Source organism: Astyanax mexicanus, chromosome 1 (genome assembly GCF_023375975.1).
Source record: "Astyanax mexicanus isolate ESR-SI-001 chromosome 1, AstMex3_surface, whole genome shotgun sequence".
Taxonomy (NCBI): Eukaryota; Metazoa; Chordata; class Actinopteri; order Characiformes; family Acestrorhamphidae; genus Astyanax; species Astyanax mexicanus.
The window spans coordinates 77,862,716-77,884,226 of NC_064408.1; the positions used below are offsets into that span (position 1 = coordinate 77,862,716).

At 37.7% G+C, this 21,511-nt stretch overlaps 1 protein-coding gene across 2 annotated transcripts in view; it reads right to left on the reverse strand.

The window, feature by feature from the left end:
• syndig1l (synapse differentiation inducing 1-like) overlaps window positions 1–21,511 on the reverse strand; it is a 64,470-nt gene that overhangs the window by 21,412 nt on the left and 21,547 nt on the right. The gene's annotated exons all lie outside the window — the stretch shown is intronic.

The window sequence follows — 21,511 nt, forward strand, 5'->3', positions numbered from 1 at the left end:
AGGAGAAATGTGTTAGTCATTCTTCTGTCTACAGGGCACTGGAAGTTTAGCTGTTTTTCGGACTCTAAGCTGATGTAATACAAGCAGCAGGGTGTAGAAAACGTCTCCTTCAAAGAATGGATCTATTTCATCACCGTTACCAGTTGCCAGTTACAGAACATATTTTTTTACCTTGTTTCAAAACTACTTTTAGTGGATGTTCTACTGAAATAGTACCATTTACAATAGATACTGACACATGCTATACTGCAATTTTTATTTCATCTGTGCCTTTGAGTGAACTTCATGCTCAAAGCTCCCTAGTACCCTCTTAAAAAAATCTTTCATTGATCGTGACATAAAAGCATAAAAGGCATTAGCAAAAAAATTTAAGCTTTTTTTTAGTTTATTGTATTCAGTAAACTTTTAATTCAGCATGTAATAATGACCGAGCATTTAGATTTAAAAGCTCAGAGCTCCTGAAGAACAACTTCACACAGCTGCTCAATGCTCCCCCAAACTGTGGCAAAAAACATCTTCATTTTTTGCTCCAATCCCCTCAATGGGAAGAGGCATGGGATGCTTCAGCTGTTTATATAGCCTCCACAGCTGGCTTTTCTGGAACCATCATCTTTTATTATAGTAACCTAATACTGACATAATTTGAGACAATTCAGACAAAACCAATAAACTAATCACATAAGATTTAAAAAAAAAAATGCACAGGCATAATTCATAATTCATTTAAACACTAAAAGCCTTTATCAACAGGATAAACTGAACCATTTATAAAATAAGGCTGGATGATAAGACCAAAATTACAATCAAAATTAATTCCTGATGAGAACAATTCTGATTTACATGTAAACAGTACAGCTTCTCCTTGTGCAAAGTGTGCTGTATTGTTGACCGATGCACAGTGACACCATCTGCAGCAAGATGATGCTGCAGCTCTTTGGAGGTGGTCTGTGGATTTTCCTTGACTGTTCTCACCATTCTTCTTCTCTGCCTTTCTGATATTTTTCTTGGCCTGCCACTTCTGGGCTTAACAAGAACTGTCCCTGTGGTCTTCCATTTCCTTACTATGTTCCTCACAGTGGAAACTGACAGGTTAAATCTCTGAGACAACTTTTTGTATCCTTCCCCTGAACAACTATGTTGAACAATCTTTGTTTTTAGATCATTTGAGAGTTGTTTTGATGAGCCCATGATGCCACTCTTCAGAGGAGATTCAAATAGGAGAACAACATGCAATTGGCCACCTTAAATACCTTTTCTCATGATTGGATACACCTGGCTATGAAGTTCAAAGCTCAATGAGGTTAACAAACCAATTGTGTGCTTCAGTAAGTCAGTAAAAAGTAGTTAGGAGTATTCAAATCAATAAAATGATCAGCGTGCCCATATTTTTGCACCGGTAAAATTTTGGTTTAATGCATATTGCACATTTTCTGTTAGTACAATAAACCTCATTTTAATCCTGAAATATTACTGTGTCCATCAGTCATTAGATATATCAAACTGAAATGGCTGTTTTAAACACACCAAATATTTACAACTAAAAATGATTAAGATTAATAGGGGTGCCCAAACTTTTTCATATGACTGTATATATATATATATTTGCCAATTCATGTAATGCACCCCATAATGAACATAAGTCAGTGACAGTAAATAATGTACATTGTGTCTGTCACCATAACCAAGCCTGTTGATATATTCTCCTAGAATTAGAATTTTAAGATCACTGAAATAATTCTAATAAATAATACAGAAATTACACATTACTTTTAAAGAGCAATGAACTTTTTGCTTGTCTAAATATTTAGACTTTGGAATTGGAATATAAAATGCTTAAATATTTCCATGATTACCATAAATAAAGTAAACATATCGGCACATTCACATCTATTAAGTAATAATACACCTTGTGCCTACGACCTAGTGCCAATATTACACGTACTAGCATGAACCTTGAGTGTATTTTTGCGATCGTACCACAGTTTCAATATCACTGTTTATTGAAAAATTTTAAGTTAAAGAGGACGAGAAAATACGATCTTTATGATTATAGAAACTCTGTTACAATCTATTTGATTATAAAAACTTTGCAAGTTAAAATAGTTCCATTGCTGCTCTGTTTGTAGCTGCACTGTTTGGATTGTAAGCGCTGCATGGTTGCTAGGTTACCTGTATATGGCGGAGTAATATATGGAGAGCTTCGGTTACAGTGAATTACCGGCTGATAATGTCACTCATAGAACGCCTCTCAGCCAATCACATTACAGGGTTGGAACTAACTGTGGTATAATGTAGCATAATGTCTCCGCACTTAATTAGCACAACAGGTAATATTGAATTCAGTTTCAGATTTCTGAGTTTATTTTCATATCTTATATAATATATTGATTGCACAATTATTGTGACAGGCCTGAATTTATATTAAAATATCACCGTTATTAAAACAGTTTATGTTATGAGTTTTATATTATATGTCCAATCCAATCTGATTAAATTAGTTGTATAGTTGAATTTTGGTTACAACAAGCTGTGACTAACTGTGTGGTAATCTCTCTCAAGCAATTACTAACACCAACCCGAATGGATCTTATTTTATCCATCAGATCAGACAGAATTACATTTACAGATGTGTTGGACTGTGGTATTAGTGACCAGCATAAATAAATCAGGCTCTCAAATGGTGATTAAATTTTAAATATTTGAATGATCCTGCCTTATTAAAAGACCAGCCACTCAGCAACATTCACTACACTACTGAAAACCCAGATGTCAACTTTTCTGGAAGTGGGAAAACAAGCATGTACCTTTGTACATGTAAATTTTACAATTTAAGATGAATCTAAAGTCGTGAGAATAGGGAATGGAGACAGGTTATTTCAGGAAGTTAAAGAATAGGTCATTTTTGCATCATCAGAAAGGCTAAATCATAACATTAACTTCATCTATTCACAAACTCCTCAGGTTTTGGATGAGAGTTAATTTACGTAGAGCTCTGCCAATCATTAATACCCACCTTGCAGCTACTGTACACTTATTTGACAATGCTAATGTGGAAGCTCTCCCCCCAAAAAATACATTTACCCTGTTGTCAGTCATGGTCTCTTCATAATTCATCATTTTGCTTATCATACTCAATCGAAATGTTTAGAAAAATATATAAAAATGAAAAAAGAACAATTTAAACAGCTCAACACAACTGATATAGGGAGAAACTGAGGATTTTCTTCTTATTTAACACCTAAGTGCCACTTTTAATTAAAACTGCAGTCTCACAATTATTCAACCCCTTCATAACAAGAGTCTTTATTTCTTAGTAAAGCACTCCTTGCTGTTATTACCCACAGCACTCCTGTGGAATCTTAGCTTAGTCCTCTTTAGTCCTATGTGGTTTAAGCAAGGCAACTATAATGGCAGATTCAGAATCTTCCAGGACTTCTTCTAAAACTGAGCCCATGCTTGAGTTTACTGTTCTGTAGGAAGTTCCAATGTAAGTGTTTAAGCTTCATCTTCTTCACAGAAGGCATGTTGCTCTCTCTAAATATGTTCAAATAGATATATTTGCTAACATGAATTCATCTTGCCCTACTTATGCCACAGGTGTCCAGTGCCAGTGGACACAAATCAGCCCCAAATCAGACCATCAATGAGCCACAGTCCTGCTTTAACTGTAGACGACAGTGTGTTCTTTTCAGAGTGTACCACATTCTTCCTCCTTTAGACATACTGATGATCCACAGACCTAAAAACTTTCAGATTGTTTCATAGCTCCAAGGAACAGATTCCCAAAACTTCTCTGGTTTGTTTACTGTACATGGCTTTGAGCAGATTGCAATTTTCTTTTGCTTTTGGGTCAGTGAAAGTGTTTGTATATGGAGACCTTCAATGTTTGTATGTGTCTTACTGTTCAAACTCAAGCCGCTCTGCCTGCTGCCACTAAATCTGGCTGCAGAACTTTTGCAGTCACTCCAGGCTTTTTGACCACCTGCCCCTTTAGGATTGGCAGCCAGGTATAGCTTCCTCTTTCTGACACTTCGAGGTTGTGTAGCCAGTGTTTCTTTAACTTTAAAATCGTGAACTATGCTTTTCACTGCATCTATAGGAACATATAGTGCTTTTCTTTTAGTGTCCTTTTCTTAGTTTATGCAATGCCAAGATAACCCTTATTAATCCCACAGTGGGAATGTGTTACTGCAGGTAACCAAATCACATGAATGTAGAAAGAGGTCACAAACTGTTTATGAAAAAAAAGAAAAATACATATCATAGACTATTTACATCAATTTCACATGAAAAATTGCACATATAGATTTTGCTTTGTTTAGGTATGATATTGGGTGTTTTGAGCTATTAAAATTGTTCTCGTGTGAATGTTTTATTGCGAGCAGCTAAGAATTTGATAATTTTGTTTAGATCATTTAGTTTAAATAAAGGTTACTTAATGTCACGCCTGCCTCAGCTCATTTTGCCGCTCCTGTTGCTCCCGGTGAGTCAGGGAGCAATTTTGCTACGAAAAACTACTACCCCCAGAACTCTATGGACTACAAACGCCGTAACGTCACTGATTACCGGAGTGGTAATTTGGCGCACCAGGATTTGGGCCTACTTAAGGACGCTGTTTTCCTTTGTTCGTCGCCGTGTATTGCCTCAGTGCGTACAAAGCGTTATTTCCTTGTCTATTATCTCTGTGTTTTCTGTGTTTTTGACCCTTTTTTGTGTTTTAGATTTCCCTTTGGACTCTGTTTATTTGCTGGTTTGACCCTTGCTTGGACTGTTTACCTGATTCAAGACCCTGCATTGCTGGTATGTGTGTTTTTAGCTTCTGGCTCTTGTTGTTCTTGTACATATTTGTAAATAGTGTAAATAAAACTCTTTTAGCTCCACATCTGCATTAGTCTCTGTCTTGCCTGGCCCTTCTGACACTTAATTAGTTGCAGCCTTACATTAAAGTTAATCATTAAAATATTATAATATTAAAAATATTAAATTAAAGCTAGTTAAACTAAAGTTACTCCGACAATTATCCTAGTATGAAATCTTGTGTAGGAGCCGAACCAGTCATTACATTGCTATATTGTTTGCTTTAATGAAAACTACCAGCATAACCTGCGGTGACTGTAAGATTTCACTTTAGTAAATCTAAGATAGTTTTAAATAATTAAATATATTTTTTCACATATACATCTAAACTTTCCTTTCCACGATCTTGATTTTCACCTGCTAGCATCACAGCATTATCATTATCTGGTTTTAATTTGTATTTTTTCCTTCTTACAGCCTTTTTTTCCCTTCTAATAGCCAGAATGAATATCCTTACCTTTTAGCAGCTTGCTTCCGACTGAAAAAAAAAATGGTAGTGGTTTGATTAAGCAGCTAATTATGTGGGTATATGGATTCAATTTTCTCTGCAAAGGAGGATGCTCATGCGAAACCCTCATACATGACACATACATAATGAGTGCAGACGCACCGGAATCGATCACCTTGAAATGAAATGAAAGTACTGAGACACGGGTTAGGAGGGAGTGAGAGAGAGAGTACGGATTTGTTCGTCTTGCCTATGCTGGGGAGGCAATTTGGCAACATAAATTACATGCTCTCTTTTTTGTGACTCCTGCCACCCTGAAAGGATAAAACCATCCATTAATCTGACGTGACCTGTCATGAGGTTCTGAGTGTTGACAGGTCGCTCCTAAAGAGAGCATCATACAGGAGGAAACCTGACCTAAGTGACAATCCAGTAAAAAAATATCTAGAAAAGGACAACAGGACATAAAAATAATCCTTGCTGTATGGTTGAGTCATGGCAAATATGAAGAAAAAAAAGCATGGCTTGGAGTATTTTTAACCAATCTTAGTGCTGGCATCACCTGCCAGACAGTTAGCATGCTATAGCTTAGAGCTAGGACTGTCATAATAAATATATTACTTACTTATTGAACAATACTGTATATAAACATGACATTGCTGTTGCTGACCTCGATAATGCCCATTGTGTTTGATTTTGTGTGTTTGAGATGCTGATTTTAGCTGTTCTTTCTTCTGTCTGAGGCGCGGTTGCAGACGGCAACATCTATCGTTTTGTAAAAAGAGCGCAGTGCATAGAGCAGGGTTCATACACCTTTTAACCAATAAATTTCCATGATTTTTTAAAGACTTTTCCATGCCTTCAAGGCATATTTTCATGACCATACAATTTTTAAAACAGTGCAAACATGGACAATAAAACCAAAAATCCACTAAAACTATAACCAAAATAGATTATAGTACGTGTAAAATGATTCTTATAAATTGGCTGACACACAATCTTTGATAATAATAAAAATTTGATAATAATAATAATTTGATAATAATGTGTGTAAGATCCTGAGCTTAGGCTTTAATTACTGAATTAACTCTGTGCTGATATACTGTATACTGACACACTGAGCTCAAAATAATAAACTGCAACACAAATATTTAGAGCAAATTTCCATGATATTTGTTTGCAAAACTTTCTGGGTATTTTTTATCCAGGCCTGGAAATTGTTGTTTTAAATTCCATGACTTTTCCAGTTTTTTTCATGACGTTACGAACCCTGATACAATGACCAGTTCACCAATAATGTAATCTTAGTACTCAGAGAGCAGCCTGCGAAAGGTACGAATCTGCATGCATATGAACAGCAGGTTGCTAAAATGCTAAAGTTTAACCATAATATACAAACAAATGACAAAAAAACAAGATACGTTTCAGGCCGTCATGCACCTGACCTCACACACGGTTGCAGAACTGCCATGCTGGATTTTGTTATACTTACACAGCCTAGAAAAGTATGGTTCCAGTGCTATTTGAATAATTAGTAGAGGAAAACATAACAGCCAGGCACATTTGCTAATAATGTTCATTGTTAGTTGCTGTCAGTCTGTCAGTTGTTTTACTATACATGAATGAAACCCTTCAGTAGCTTAAGCTACTGTAAAATGTGTAAAATTAACACCACTCATGGGGAAGCAGAGAAAAGACTTTTAACGCTACCAATCTGATACATACCGAGAATGAATCACTTAGTATTGTAAGTATTAAAACACAGCAGAACTAGCAGACACCACTAACAGCACAACTGTTAATTGGTCTATCTTTACATGACAAAAATCTAAACGTAAAAATGTTAGTAAATCATTTTTTGACCCAATTTTTGTCATTGTTGTTTCAACAATAAACATAATCACTGGTTTTTATCTCTTATATCCTTAAGACATGTTCCAGTACCGGCACCTGTAATGGTTAAGGGAGTATTTGAGTATCTGTATACAGCTCTATTAAACTGATCCCTGTATCTGTAATCTGAATAAGATGAGGTTTTAGTCCTGGGATGTTCTTTTATGAGCTATGCTGCTGCTTCTGTAGTTTTCTCCCATGGTGTTTCCCACTGTGCACAAACACAGGCGATGTGAAATGCGTGTCAAACTGGCTGCAAACAGTCCGCGGGGATGGCCACATAAATGAAAATGAATGTTTTGGCCGGAAAGCGAATGAGGAGGTTTGAACAGCGGTCTGCAGAGACTAATGCAGGACCGAGCGTCTAAAGAGCCTCCAGGTGAAAAGCTCTCCGAGCCAATTACATTCCTACAAAGGGGCAGGTGACCGCATCGGTGCTGTCGTTGGGAGGTCACCGTCGGGCTGCTGGTGGAAAAACGTTTCCCATCCAATTTTAATGAAATGGCTCCAGTTAGTGAGAACTTGTTCGGAGGACGTGGGAAGGGGGTGAGTTATGCCACACTAAGCACTCGGCTGCAGGTCAGAGGGGTGAAATTCCTCAGAAGGCTTGATTAACGCCCAGCAAATGCCAGATGAGTATAAAAACACAGGCTCGCTGTGCATTTAATAAGCCTGTCTGATTTATAGTGTAGACCTCAAGCGCATGTGACCACACCTGTGCATGAAGACCGAGAGCAGAGAGCATTCTCAGGACACCAGGCATGAATGTGCAAGTTTTCTCTAAGCCCCTGGAGAAAGAGAGAGAGAGGAGGACAGCATATGTACTACAGAACTGAGCAAGAGGAAGAGACAACTCCTCCCATGATCTTCAACTTTTAGTGAGGTTATAATCCTATATGATGCTATAGTATGTTGAAAGGCAAACCTCTACAGCTATTCTTGTGTGTACAAAAAACATTGTGCATTACACTGCTGTGCTCTAAAGATAATCTAATGATGATCAAATTCATTATTCTGTACAAATAAACTGGAAGAATATCTTTGTTTTTGCAGAGCTCTTTTTTTTGCAACTGCAGTTCATAATACGGAAACAGCCTTGAACTGTTGTTATCATACCTGTCAAGTCTCCCGTTTTGGCCGGGAAACTACCGTATTTTACTCCTCTTTCCCGCCGTCCTCCCGTATTAGTATTTTCCCGTAAATTTCCCGTATTATACTAAATAAAAAAATATATAGGCCACAGGCGACAATGCACTGACCGCTGTGTGTCTCTTAACCAATCGTGGTGCCGGTTCAAGGAGAAAGTCCCGCCTTTCAGGAGAAACAGCCAATCAGCTTGCTGGTTTTGCGGAGAGCTGTTTAGTGTGGGGGAAGCCCCGCCCCTCCCCTCGCTGTGAGTTCAGGCAGCTAGTCGGAGCAGCTGTCGTTAAAACTAATCTGGATATACGGAGATTTTTCTAAAAGAAAGGTAATTAACCATGTAAACTGTGATGAGATTGTTTCTGATAGCTGGTTAAAAAGACTCTTCTCTGAATCAAAACATAAATTAAACCCATTGTGTGTTTAATAAAATACAGCTTGTGACTCAGTTAGCTTAACTTTAGAATTAGCTAGATAGATATTCAGGGTTTGAGAAAAATCTACATATACATATAATGCCCTGCCCTTATGTGCCTGATCAGCCAATAACTATCATTTCCAAACTCTATTAGTTCAGGGCTAGTTTTAGGGTTTGTTAGAATTTGTTTAAATCTCAAGTATTGTGGTGTAATGTATTATTTAGAAGGGGTAGAAGAGATGCTTGAGCTGGAGAGAGAGAAAATGTGAATTAACTGAACTGATCAGGAGTGGACTGAACAATAGAAAGAAGTATTAATGAAAGATTATTAATTGTGTAGGCCCCTTAGGACTATTATTTACTTATGGAATATATCTGATCCATGTCCTTCTTGTAAATTTGTGCACCCTTCAATTTCATATATATATATATATATATATATATATATATATATATATATATATATATATATATATATATATATATATATATATATATATATATATATAAAGCACAAGCCCTCGGTTGGGCTGTTGGCGGTGGAAAAAATCCCTTATTTTTAAGTCCAAAACTTGACAGGTATGGTTGTTATATTATACACACTCAGGACAATCCAGGTAATAATAATAACAAAAAAAAAAACAAGAAAAAAAAATTGTGACTGTAATTTTTGTAAAATGTAGTTGCAGTAAATGTTGTACACAAAAAATGTGCATGTTGTTTATTCGAATAAAATAACGTTTTTATCTAAGCTGCAAAAATATTACAAGGACAATGTATTAAAATGTATAAAAATGTCCTATCTACTGATATGGACAAATTAAACTTAAAGTACATAAAACTAAAGCACATTTGTGTTGTGAAACTGTTTTTTTTAGGTGCAGGGTTTCTGAAGTGGTTCTAAAAAGTATCCACTGTGCACTAAATGGCATTGAATATATGTATTACATGGTAGCAGGCTGTGAAGTATCCCTTACATGGGGGCTATACAGGTTGGTTTATGTGCTCAGAAATATCATCAATAAATACATAAATCCTCACTAGTCATCTCCTGAGAGCTACATGTTCATGTAGATTTTTCTTTTATTTAGATGTTTTATCTTTAAATAAAATTGCAAATAAGAAAATGGGAAAAAAACCAAAACAATAGTTTTCTTGTAGTAACAACCATATCTCAACGTGTTAAATTCATCAGGCTATTTTTTCAGTAGGCCTGTAGATACAGCTAAACAAACTCTATCATTAGTTGGAAGTACTGAACATTAAGAACTGTCAGGGTAATCAGTCATTAACATTTTGTTTCCTCAGGAACTAGATACGTCACTGACTGTGGATTTGTGCAGCCGTCTATCCAGGATTTTAGTCACTTTTGAAGAAACACTGGCAGCAGCTCTGTGTGAGTGCTCTACATGAAAAGAAACACAGTCATATGGCTGCACATCCAAAAAAGGAAAGTCTGTTACCTGAAACGAAACAAAGAATATCTTCCAAAAGCTCCACATTTTTGTGTTTACAGACAAAAGGAGGATTGTCATACTACTACTACTACTACTACTACTAGAATTCCACTAGGGCCCTCACAAAGCAGCAGTATCTTAGAGGTGTTTTTACTGTTGTTGTTGCTGTATTTTATACCCCTGGCATAGTGTATGTATGATAATAATACATTTTAATAGAATTTTATCATAGACTTATAATACATTTATTAATAAAAGGCTCACATAAAAAAATCCTGTCTACTTCAATGCATGGCAATGCTCAATTGAGTTTCATTACTTGGAAGTAAATAAACAAATTATTTGACCTGTTGCTCAAGCGTATTATGTTTAGCCAAATTTAATCAACATGCAGAGCAGCATTAATTGATATTTGTGATCTGATGCTGGATCACATTTTTTTATTTAGAGATTAATTTGTTTGGGCACTGTTTATTGTTTCTAACAAATCTATCGAGTTACAATACATTAATTTCCCTCTGAATGCAGAGTAGCCTCATTTGTTTAGCGAGCGTAAACAGCCCTTGATCACCTGAGAGTTGTGCATGCAGTACAACAGTAATGAGATTAAGAAAGGGTCGCTGTTGATGGATTTCCAAGGGCCTTGAAGATTCAGAAACAAACTGATTGCTTGGCGCATTATTTTGAAGGCAAGCATAAATCAGTTGGGAGTGAAAGTAAATTAACTAAACTACTGGTTTAGGTGTTTCTGCACATCTTCACTAAGACAACTCACTTTTCACATTTTTATGCACACTTCAGGAATGTGGTCAACCTCCTGTGAACTTCAGTGTTCTTGCACAGATGCTGATGTGAAGACATGCAGACCTCCTTGGCGTGTTTCAGAAAGATTAGCTGAACTGATGCTCAGCAACCCATTTGCCTAAATTAGATTCATGGGTTTGTATTACCATATTTAAAACGCTTTGCTGAAGAGAGTTTTTTTTGGCATGCTGAGGCTGGCTTGCTGTCGATAGGCTGCTTGCGTGAGGCCTTCAAGAGCTTTATACAAATCCAGTTTAAGCGCTTGATATTTTGAAGCGCTGCCGAGTCTCATCAAGACTGGCATCCAGGAACTGCGGGATTTATCATGGCCTTGCTTATTTAGAATCAGAAAGTGGGAATCTTTTCCCAGCCCGGCATCTCAGTGCAAAGCTTAATGAATGTTGGATTCAATATACTTTAAATAACCCGTATCATGGAAAACAGCTTGATGTATGAGGCAAGCACTCAGATACCAGTATATATATGTAAAAAGCAGGTCATTCTGTGGTTCGTTTACACTGAAGTTATTAGGATTGCCTTAAAAAGAAGGATAATGAACCTCAAAAAGGCCATGCTCACACCATTGTAGAAAACAACTCGTCAACTTGCTCTGACTTGCACTGCAGATTTCTCACAATTGTTTTTTTAATCCCACATTACAAATATGCCAAAATGTTGTGTGATGGAACAAAACCTGATTTTAAGTTTTACATGATCCCAAAACACAAAATACAGCTAACAACAAACAGGACCTTATGGGATTCTGACAGCATCCACTATGAGGTGTGCAGTAGGCGTCTAGAGTCTGGTAATTTCAAAAGTTAATTAATTCTCTATCTGTAAATAATGGTATCAAATTCTCAGTGTATTTACTTAAAGGAGAAGGCTGGTGTGAAATGTACTTGGGGTATATATTCTCTATCTGTAATTTTGCTGTTAAATGATGGTTTACAATTCTCAGACGTATAGTGAAACATGATAATGAATACTGTAATGGGTTGGGGAGCAGTAGCTCTCCAGCCCAGAAGGTTGTAGGAACCAAGTGCAGAGCAGCAGATCTCAAAGCAGGTAAACCCAAGAAAAAGGGGAAAATAATAATAATAATAATAATAATAATAATAATAATAATAATAATAATAATAATAATAATAATAATAACAATTATAATAATAAGAAGAATTAATATATAATCGTAAATATATATATTAATATTATATAATAATATTTTATATATATATACACACACAATTATTATTATTATTAAACCCCGCTCCACGCGGGGATCGAACTCAGGCTGTCGCGGTCGCAGCCCAGTGCTCTAACCGCTGCACCAGCGAGCGGATTGAGATGCGGCCGCTTTAAATCGCCTTTTAAAGAGCCTCCGCCGAAAGGGGCGGAGCCACGAAAACGGGCGGAGAGTAAAAACGGGTGGAAAACAAAACCTCACGCCTAGCGTGAGTGAAAGAGAAGGGGAGAATTGTAAACAAGGCTCGCCGTGGAAGCTACGGCTACCTCTTATGAGATGAGGTGAAGGATTAACTAAACAAAACGGCTTCCAAAGAAAACAAACTGAACTGAGGTGCTTCTGGATTAACTGCTGTTCCACCACAGAGGGGAGGAACAGCGGGAGAGAGTGTAGGTGAGCAAAACCGCGTGCTTCGCGGCTGCTACACACACACACACACACACACACACACACACACACACAGGAGAGAGCACACAGCTCTATCTCCAGCAGACTCGAGAGAGAGGAAAGGGACAGAGGAAGATACTTTTGCGGGAGAGGCACGCCAGCGATGCTGATCAATGCTCTCTCCAAAGGGATAGCAGGGAAGAAAAGAGAAAAAAGAGCCGAGGCTCGCTCGAAAAACGGGCATAGATTCGCTCTCACGAGCTTCAAAGATCCAGCGCCGAGTGGTTGGTTGGCGTTGCTTTTAAAGAGCTCAAAGCAGGTGTTGGTAATTAGCCAATCAACCCTCGGTGCTGGCCTGGCGCACCCTCCGATGCCCCGGAGGACGCCCCCGTCGGCCACCAGCCCTTACAAATACAAACTGTTGTTGAATAGTGCCGCCATCTTAAAATGAGTAATTTCAGTGGAAATGCATAAATTTTACAGATATATTTTCAGCAACAGCCAGAATTCATAAATTCATTAAATTCATGAGTTCATTCAGCAGTCTATTCCTCTATCCTAACTATTCATTGGTTCTCATCGGTCGACCTATTGTGACTTAACTTCCAGATGATGACACCCAGAAAACTGTACTGTGTGTATAAACAGTGTTTCTAAGAGTGCTCAGAATTCTACCTATGAAGTGTGGAGCTACTTTGAGCTTCTTAATGGTGTAAAAATAGTGATTGCGATGTCCATATTGCTAGAATTGTAAGTCTTTAGGAAGCATCAGTTAAAAGCTTTGTATTTTGGAATAATGGGGATGAACAGAGGTGGGCTATTGGACAAAAGGTTGTACTCCTGAAAGGGTGTGCCTCCAGGGACTGGTAATTATTCATAATTGTAGGTGAGCTGAGTGGTGCTAGTGTTATGCTCCAACTATCTGCATAACCTGACTTACTTTAATCTGAAATGACAATATGTGAAATTCATGCAACATGACATGTAGCTAATAGAATTTTGACCTTAGAGTAGAGATATAGTTGCTGTTACCTTGTTTACGCTTGATGGCTTCCTTGTGCTTTTTGCATCTTTCAGGAGCATTGGTTGTGAAATTAATTGTAATGTTTTTCCTTCCACTGTTAGCTAACCTACCTATTAGCTTAGTCTACCGGGTGTCTCAATGAGATAATGGCAATTCAAAATAAGTGCTGGCTGGCCACTCTGTGAGATCATATTTCTGCACAAACTTTTGGACAGAAAAGGGATTCTGAGCTAGTCTCTTTTTTTTTATTTAGTTTATGTAATTTTGTGTGACATTTTATGTTAAAGCTGTTTAAATTTCCCATTCACTTCAATTTAAACTGATTGTTTTTCCCCATTAAAGGTGTGTTTTTCTTCCAATGACATGATGCACTGTGTAACTGTACAAGACAGCCAGTCAGAACATAAGCTATTTGCACGTAGTGCTGGGCGATATGGGAAAAATCGTATATCATGATATGGAATTTTTTATATATCACGGTAACGATATATATCATGATATACCACATTTAAGTATGTTTCAAGTTATTCTTCGAAAAATACGTAAAGCAGCGTCATGTCGCAAAACCACATTATGAAGCTTTTTTTTTGCGAAGATTACTTTATTATCACTTATATAAACCGGGTTTATGCAAAGTGACCACGCCAAAACATTTCATCATAGCCTACTTTATATATTTGCATGAATAATTGACGAAATTACTGTAGAAACGATAGAGACGATAGAGGGTAAGTAGCAAGATAGACACTTTTCTATCGTCCCCACGATATTTATCGTCATATCGCACAGCACTACTTGCACGTATTAGTAAAACAATACAAGCCTGTCTAATACTAAAGAACAGAAAATCTTGATTGGAAACTTGGTATTGGTTTGTATACAAAGCCAGACACATTATATTTTACTGTAAGATATTGGCCTTTTAAACTGTCAGAGTTTACAAATCCTGTCATTAGTAGGTGCCCTACTGAAAACATTACATGGATCAATGGATGTCAAATGAGTGTAATGATCATATCCTTGTGTGCAATAAAAGCTTGTACCAAAAATCTACTGGAGTGAGCGGAGAGAGCACCTGTTTTATTCACTTATGAGATTTATCAGATTCTATATGAAACAAATTCCTTTAGAAGAAACTACACAAATACACAGAATCGTTTCCACCATTAATATATGCAAATTGAAACAATATTTTTGCAGCCTGGCAATAAGGCTGTTTTCATTATCATCCTAGCAACAATGTATATGGATGACACACAGCAGCAGCACATATATTATAATATAATACTAAAACCAAAACTAATAATACTTATAGTACTATAATAGCAACTAGATATTTCAATATTATACATATATTGATCATTTAATATTGCGGATGATTATTTTGGCCTAAAAAAAGGAGGAAAACATGTATTTAAGACAATCATGAATCCTGACATCCAGAATGTAAGTCTCACTAAAATCCCTTCATGGAAACAGTAAAACCATTTCAAATGCTCCCTTTTTAGTGATGGACAACCATTACAATTGCTTGCCTTAGAGACGCTGGACTTTCTTTCACGCATCAGTTTTAGTTTTTCAAAGCATATCATATGGGAGATCAAAGGCACTGTGAGGAAAAGGTCTGAACACTGCAGGATTAGGGTTGTCACGATACCAAAATTTTGACTTCGATACCGATACCAACTGTAGTATCACGATTCTCGATACCAAAACGATACTTGGAAGAAAAAAAAACGATAAAAATATCTGAACATAAAATGTTTATTTTTGACTGAACTGGATTGAACACTGAACAATCGGTGCAAACGTTTTTATTCTAAAATGAAACATTTGAACAAAAAACAAGTTTCGTTATTATAACCTTAACTATAACATAATTATCTAAACACTTCCTAAAAACTAAAACTAAAACCAGAGGTAATGGTAGCCTGACTATGTGAACCTGACGGGTGGGCAGAAGTTCTGAATAAGGAAAATAAAGAGACAGAAGAACATTACAATGTTATGTTCATTTTAACACTCACTGCTCCGTTTTATTAATCAACCATTTACCATTTTTTATAAGCCCATGTTCAGTGTAACGATCAAGCAGGCTACGTGCCTGACCACAGATTTGCGATGGAAACGCGAAAACGTGAACATCTTAAGTTCATGTTTCACAGCCAATGGGATAATGGAGAAATAGAGAAAACCACGGGTCCAAAACAAAACTCCTGCACACTCCTCTCCGTGTTAACGTGATTTATTGGCAGTCGCTAGTAAATCTTAGTAAAGCTACAGACAGAGTGTATCTTGACTAACTCCACAAACCTGTCGACTTCTCAGCTCTTTGTAGAGATCAGGGTGCTTGTCTGCTAAATGAATGAGCGAAATATGATCAGAATTATGTTAAATAACACGGTAACATAGAAGCATAGAACTATTATTTAATTAAAATGATTTTTAAGAACAGCTAAACACAGTGCTGCAGGTCAAACGCGGAGGCGTTCACGTGCGAGAGACAGAGACAGAGAGAGACACAGAGAAAGAGACACAGCGAGAGTGAGAGAGAAAGAGATTTGCGTGTTCTGATGTGAGCTACTCACAGGTAAAGGTTCTCTTTTATCTCCTCGTTCTCATATTCTAGTCCCATACATAATTCTGCAGCTCCCTCAGTGTTTTCTGTCGTATTTTGCGGCTAGCGCGAGCGCTTACAACTAACACCGCCACGAGGTGCCGCCGCGCTTGTGCCGAATCCGCTACTGAATCCGACTCCCGCTTCGCGGACAGAATCGGCACAACACCCCCCGCTGTACAACTGCGGGAGTGAAAACAGCGCTAATAAATAAAGTAGTTTAGTTTCACTTTCAGTTTTCGTTATTTTCGTTATTTTATTTACAAATAAAAATATAAATAAAAAAAAGATGCCTACATCTCAGACTATTTTCCCACACTTCACTCCTCGCGCCCGTTTTGTCCACAAGTCGCGGACGAGAGACATCTGTTATTTTAGCCGTCGCCATTCTACACTCGCTGCTGCTCTGCTGGCTTGCGCGTGAATCGATTCAATTGTTCAGAACACTAAGTTTATCTGAATCCTGCCACACCGACTGCTGCGGTGTGAATCAGTTTTCTTATGAACTGAATCAAATCGCGCCTACTAATTTGACTCATTTGAAGCTAGTGACTGGGCTATATACAGTATCGAAAGCATCGAATGCTAAAGAACCGAATCGTTTGTGATGACGTAGTATCGAAAAAGAATCGAACCTTCGGTACACCGTGCAACTCTATGCAGGATTATAGAAAATAACCTTAAACTGTTTGTTTCTCACATTGTCATGAAATGAATGCTGCATCCGGAGTGATATCCATTCCCACGTAAGGACAGGGTGATGAGTACAATAATCACTATCATCACCATCACCATTATCATCTTCTTAGCATTCAGAGGAGGCCCGTCGAGGACTGTAAAAGCCATTGTACATTGACAAGAGGTTCTCAAAGCTGCACAATTTAGATTAGGCTAATAAACTGCTGGAGATGAAAGGGCATAATCAGGTTTTCTTCAGTAGAGCCACTCATTTTAAACATCAGAGAGCGCTCCAATCCCTTTTTCATCCCTTTTCTGGATAATTCCTCTTTCAGTCTGCTCTCTCTGGGAGAAGGTGAGATCTTAGGAGAGAGCAGAAAGCTTTAAATTGGGGTTTAAGGAGCTAAGCAGCGGCTTTGGTGACATCGCCAGCCCCCCAAAAGGAAACACAAGGACCATTAGCGTCTCTTTTCCATTAGGGGAAGTGGAGGTATCGGGCTAAAACAAAAAAAAAGAAAAACAAGAAAAGCTTTCACCAAGCTCTGACGTGCGAAAGCAGACTGCAGTGAACTGAGCAATATGGAGACACGACTGACACCTTCACAGACGTGATACTTTCGTCTGCACAGAGAATATGGATTACCGATAGAGAGCAACAGGAAAAGCATCAGCGAGAACGCATTAAAAGTGCGCTGCATCATCGTCACAGCAGGAGGACCGCAGTGCTCTAAAGGCTAAAGTAAACTGAAGAGGAAATCTCACTGCTGTTAGCTGCTGAGTCAATACTGCCATTAGTCAAAACACAGACGTTACATAAAGTACCGTGAGCTGTACAGGTTTTCAGACATATTTTACCTCAAACCAAAATCCAGAACTAAGCCATAAACAAAGTGTGTTTGATGAACAACATGCAGATATTATTTTTATTATTATTATAAAGTATTAGCACTTCTAATTACAGATGTAGTCCCCAAGATTACTAAGCAAGATAGCTCAGCTCTAAATCCAGTGATATCAGCAGCTAGATGTATGCAGAAGCCTAAAATAACATTTACTAAAACAGTTCTGTTTGAACTATTGGGACCAGACGTACAATGCGAGAAGGCAAAGTACAAACAAAATATGCCACGCTTCAGCTGCAGTTCACAGTCTATGTTATTGTTTCAAAAAAGCCAGTTTTTAGCTGTAGAAGAATTGTGGTGTAGTTTGTGTAAAAAATGTCAGCTTTAATATTTTAAACGTTAATTATAGATGCAGCAGTTGCATCATGACACATTTCGCAAGAATGCACTTGTATTATGTATTATGCACCTTTGTAGTAGCAGGGTAACTAACTCTCTCACATTCACCATGAGATTCACTCCTCACGCAGTTGGCTCTAACCTCACATTCCCCTCCAAACATTCCCCTCTAAAACAAGCCACTGGATGATCTGACTATTAATAAAGTTTCCTACACACGCTGCTCTAAATTTCAGTGACACATAAAAACACTCAGGACCAGCAGTACCAGTCTTCTGAAGTAGTGAAGAAGAGCTGCTTTTAGCATGTGTGTTTAGTGATACACAAAAAAAAAAGCGAAAAAAAAAAAAGTTCCATCAAATTGGTCACAAATCATTTTATGCATTCTTTCAATGCAATACATATGATTAACATTGTGTATATATTACTGTTGGTTCGAGTGGCATCCCTGTAATATTCTAACAAGGCAACATGATCTCATATTGAAATGTCTATATAGGTCAATTATTTGGTCATCTATTGACCTATTGTTTTCTCCTGAGCATTTGAAGTGCTGCTGAGCAAAATACGTTCAAAGTAAAATAGTGCTGGTAAATAAAACTATTTAAGGTGTAGATTTATGTGAAGGTTAATGTTAGGTTTAGGCCCAATCCCATTTCACCCCTTGGCCCTACCACTTACCCCTAACGCTTCTTTTCAAGTGAAACCCTTCCCTTTGGAACAGAGATACAAAAAGAAGGGGTGAAATCCTCCCCTAAGAAATGGGACGACCCTTCAAGCACCTGATACGTCATCAGGAGCGCTTAAGTAACTGGTTAACTAGTTAACTTAAGAGCATTGTACTGTATGTCTTCAGAAAGGGGGCAGGTGGTGCAGACATTGATTATTATTGTCCATTCCTTAATTACTCTGTTTTGGGGAGCTGAAATTAGCTTTTTTTCCCGTTCCGCCTAAAATGCTGCAGCCCCTGCTGTCTGTTGCACCATTTAAGGTGGAACAGGAAAGTTAGTTAGTTATCTACTGAGACAAACTACTAGTGTATTTTATGCTTGTTATGAAGAATAAAACCATTGAAACTAACTACACTATGGTACTATAGTGCTTATTGTCACTTTTAACTAGGAAAATATTTACATTTGTGGCTTTCTTTGGTCGCTTGTTTCATCATCTTACCAGTGATTCTCATAACCATCTGTGTGCATCTGAAAAATCTCTGTTTGAAGGGCTAACAAGCCCTTTCCTATCCCCCTACCCCCCAGCCTTACAACAATCGGGACATGGGTAAGTGGTAGGGCCAAGGGGTGAAATGGAATTGGGCCTTGGAATAAGAGTTAAGCTCAGGTTTAGGTAAGGTTAGGTAAAATAAAGCTTACTCATTTAGGTAATCAAATTACATTTTATGTTTTGGAGTTTTCCCTGGGTAACAGTAATTGATTAGACAAGTCTTAGTATTTAGAATATGTCTTTTCTTTATCACTAGAGTGCACATTTCCTCTCAACATACTATAGTAATGAGTAATGTAGAAGATGATACAAAAAAGCCCTGTGCAAAAGTTTTTATTAGCAGATCTGCAGAAAGGTTTGTTTTCCTGCTGCTTCCATGACCATATATGATATCTGTACTTTACTTACACTAACCACTACATTTTGTGTACTATTGAGTGTCTATTTAGTCAAATGAAATTAAAATATCCAAACAAAAATGTATTTTCAGCCACATTTTACTTTCAGACAAACTAGAATCCAGTTTAAATATCTTTTTAATGTCTATTAATGACATTGTGCCTGGTGGGATGATTTGCATGCACAATGGTAACTGGCAAACATAAGCTCATAATAGCCTTGTATCACTTACTAAAACATCGGACCATCAACCAGTCTTGCACATTTGGTACAGAATAAAACATGGGGTGCTCATTCCAGGTCCTGGAAATATACCATCCTACAAAGTTTACCCCCTCCCTTAAGATCACACACTTGATGCAAGCACTCTCTACATAGGCTATGATCACATTACCATGCTGAAGTGACTCAAATCTGATTTTTTGCTCAATTTTTTTTCAAAAACTCAGATTTGAGTCACTTTCATATGTGGTCCTAAATCGGATATGTATTTGATTCATGGATACGAGACATGAATGTGAACAGTCAAATCAGAATTAATGCGTCTTTTTGCTTTTACGCATTAGCGCTACATGCCTCTCTCTCGTACCCACACAGCTCTTGGTTTAGCTGTGCAGCTATAGCTGTAAAAACAGCAAAAGCAAACCGCCTGGCCTTTTTTCTCCTCCTCAACATGAGCATGAACTTCAGACTAGCTGTTTCTCTCCACTCCAGCAAAAGAAGCTGCTAACTCATCCATTTCACTTTTATAAACCTATGAGTCGTCTCTCAAATATGGCATTTTTTGTTATTGGTGAAGAAGGCGATGTTTATACACATATCAATGTGTACATGTAAGGCATTTCAGAGACAGCTTTATTCACATTGCTCACAGAGACAGATCACTTATATTTGTGAATGTGAACTGTCAAGATCTGGGCAAAAAAATCTGATTTGAACAATGTGGCTTGTAATGTGAACAAAGGCAGAGAGCACTCTATCTCAACATTGGCCCTGGTGATCCACTCCCTTAAAAACCTGCGGGCCTGCACTCCCAACACTCCTGAAACAACTAATGAGCCCTAAAAACAGCCCGCTATTAAGGTAAGGGGATGTATTAAAGAAGAAAGAAGAAAATACACTGAAGGACCAGGGTTAAAAAACACTGGAACAGAGGTCAAAGAAAAATATAGAAAGTTTTAAAAAGCTTTTAAAGCTTTAAAAGCCGACTGTCTGCTGAACAATGCAGTACAGTAACTGGATGCTTTAACATGTGTCACTAAAAGCAGCAGTGACGAGGACAGAAGGCAGTAGGTTTTCTTTGCTGTATCATATATAATTTCTCCTTTTCTTAGCTCTCTGAACAGTCGTGCTCTTTCAACAGCAGTTGTGTTATTCTTCTGTGGTGGCGCTTCATAAAACTTTGACCAGATAAAGTGCTGCAGTGTTGCTATGTGTTTTAACCCCACGTATATCTTGAGAAAAGTGCAGGCTGTGCATGCTGGGGAAGTCAGGAGGCCCACGCAGGGAGAGTGGCTTTAATATGATGAGACAAATGCAGTGAGATGCCAGATGTCAGGTTGAGAAGCTCAGCGTGTATTGATAATTCTGTGCAGAGAGACACTAAAAAAAACTCACAGGCACTTCGTGGGCCCACACACACACACACACACACACACACTGCGCCTGCCTACCAACT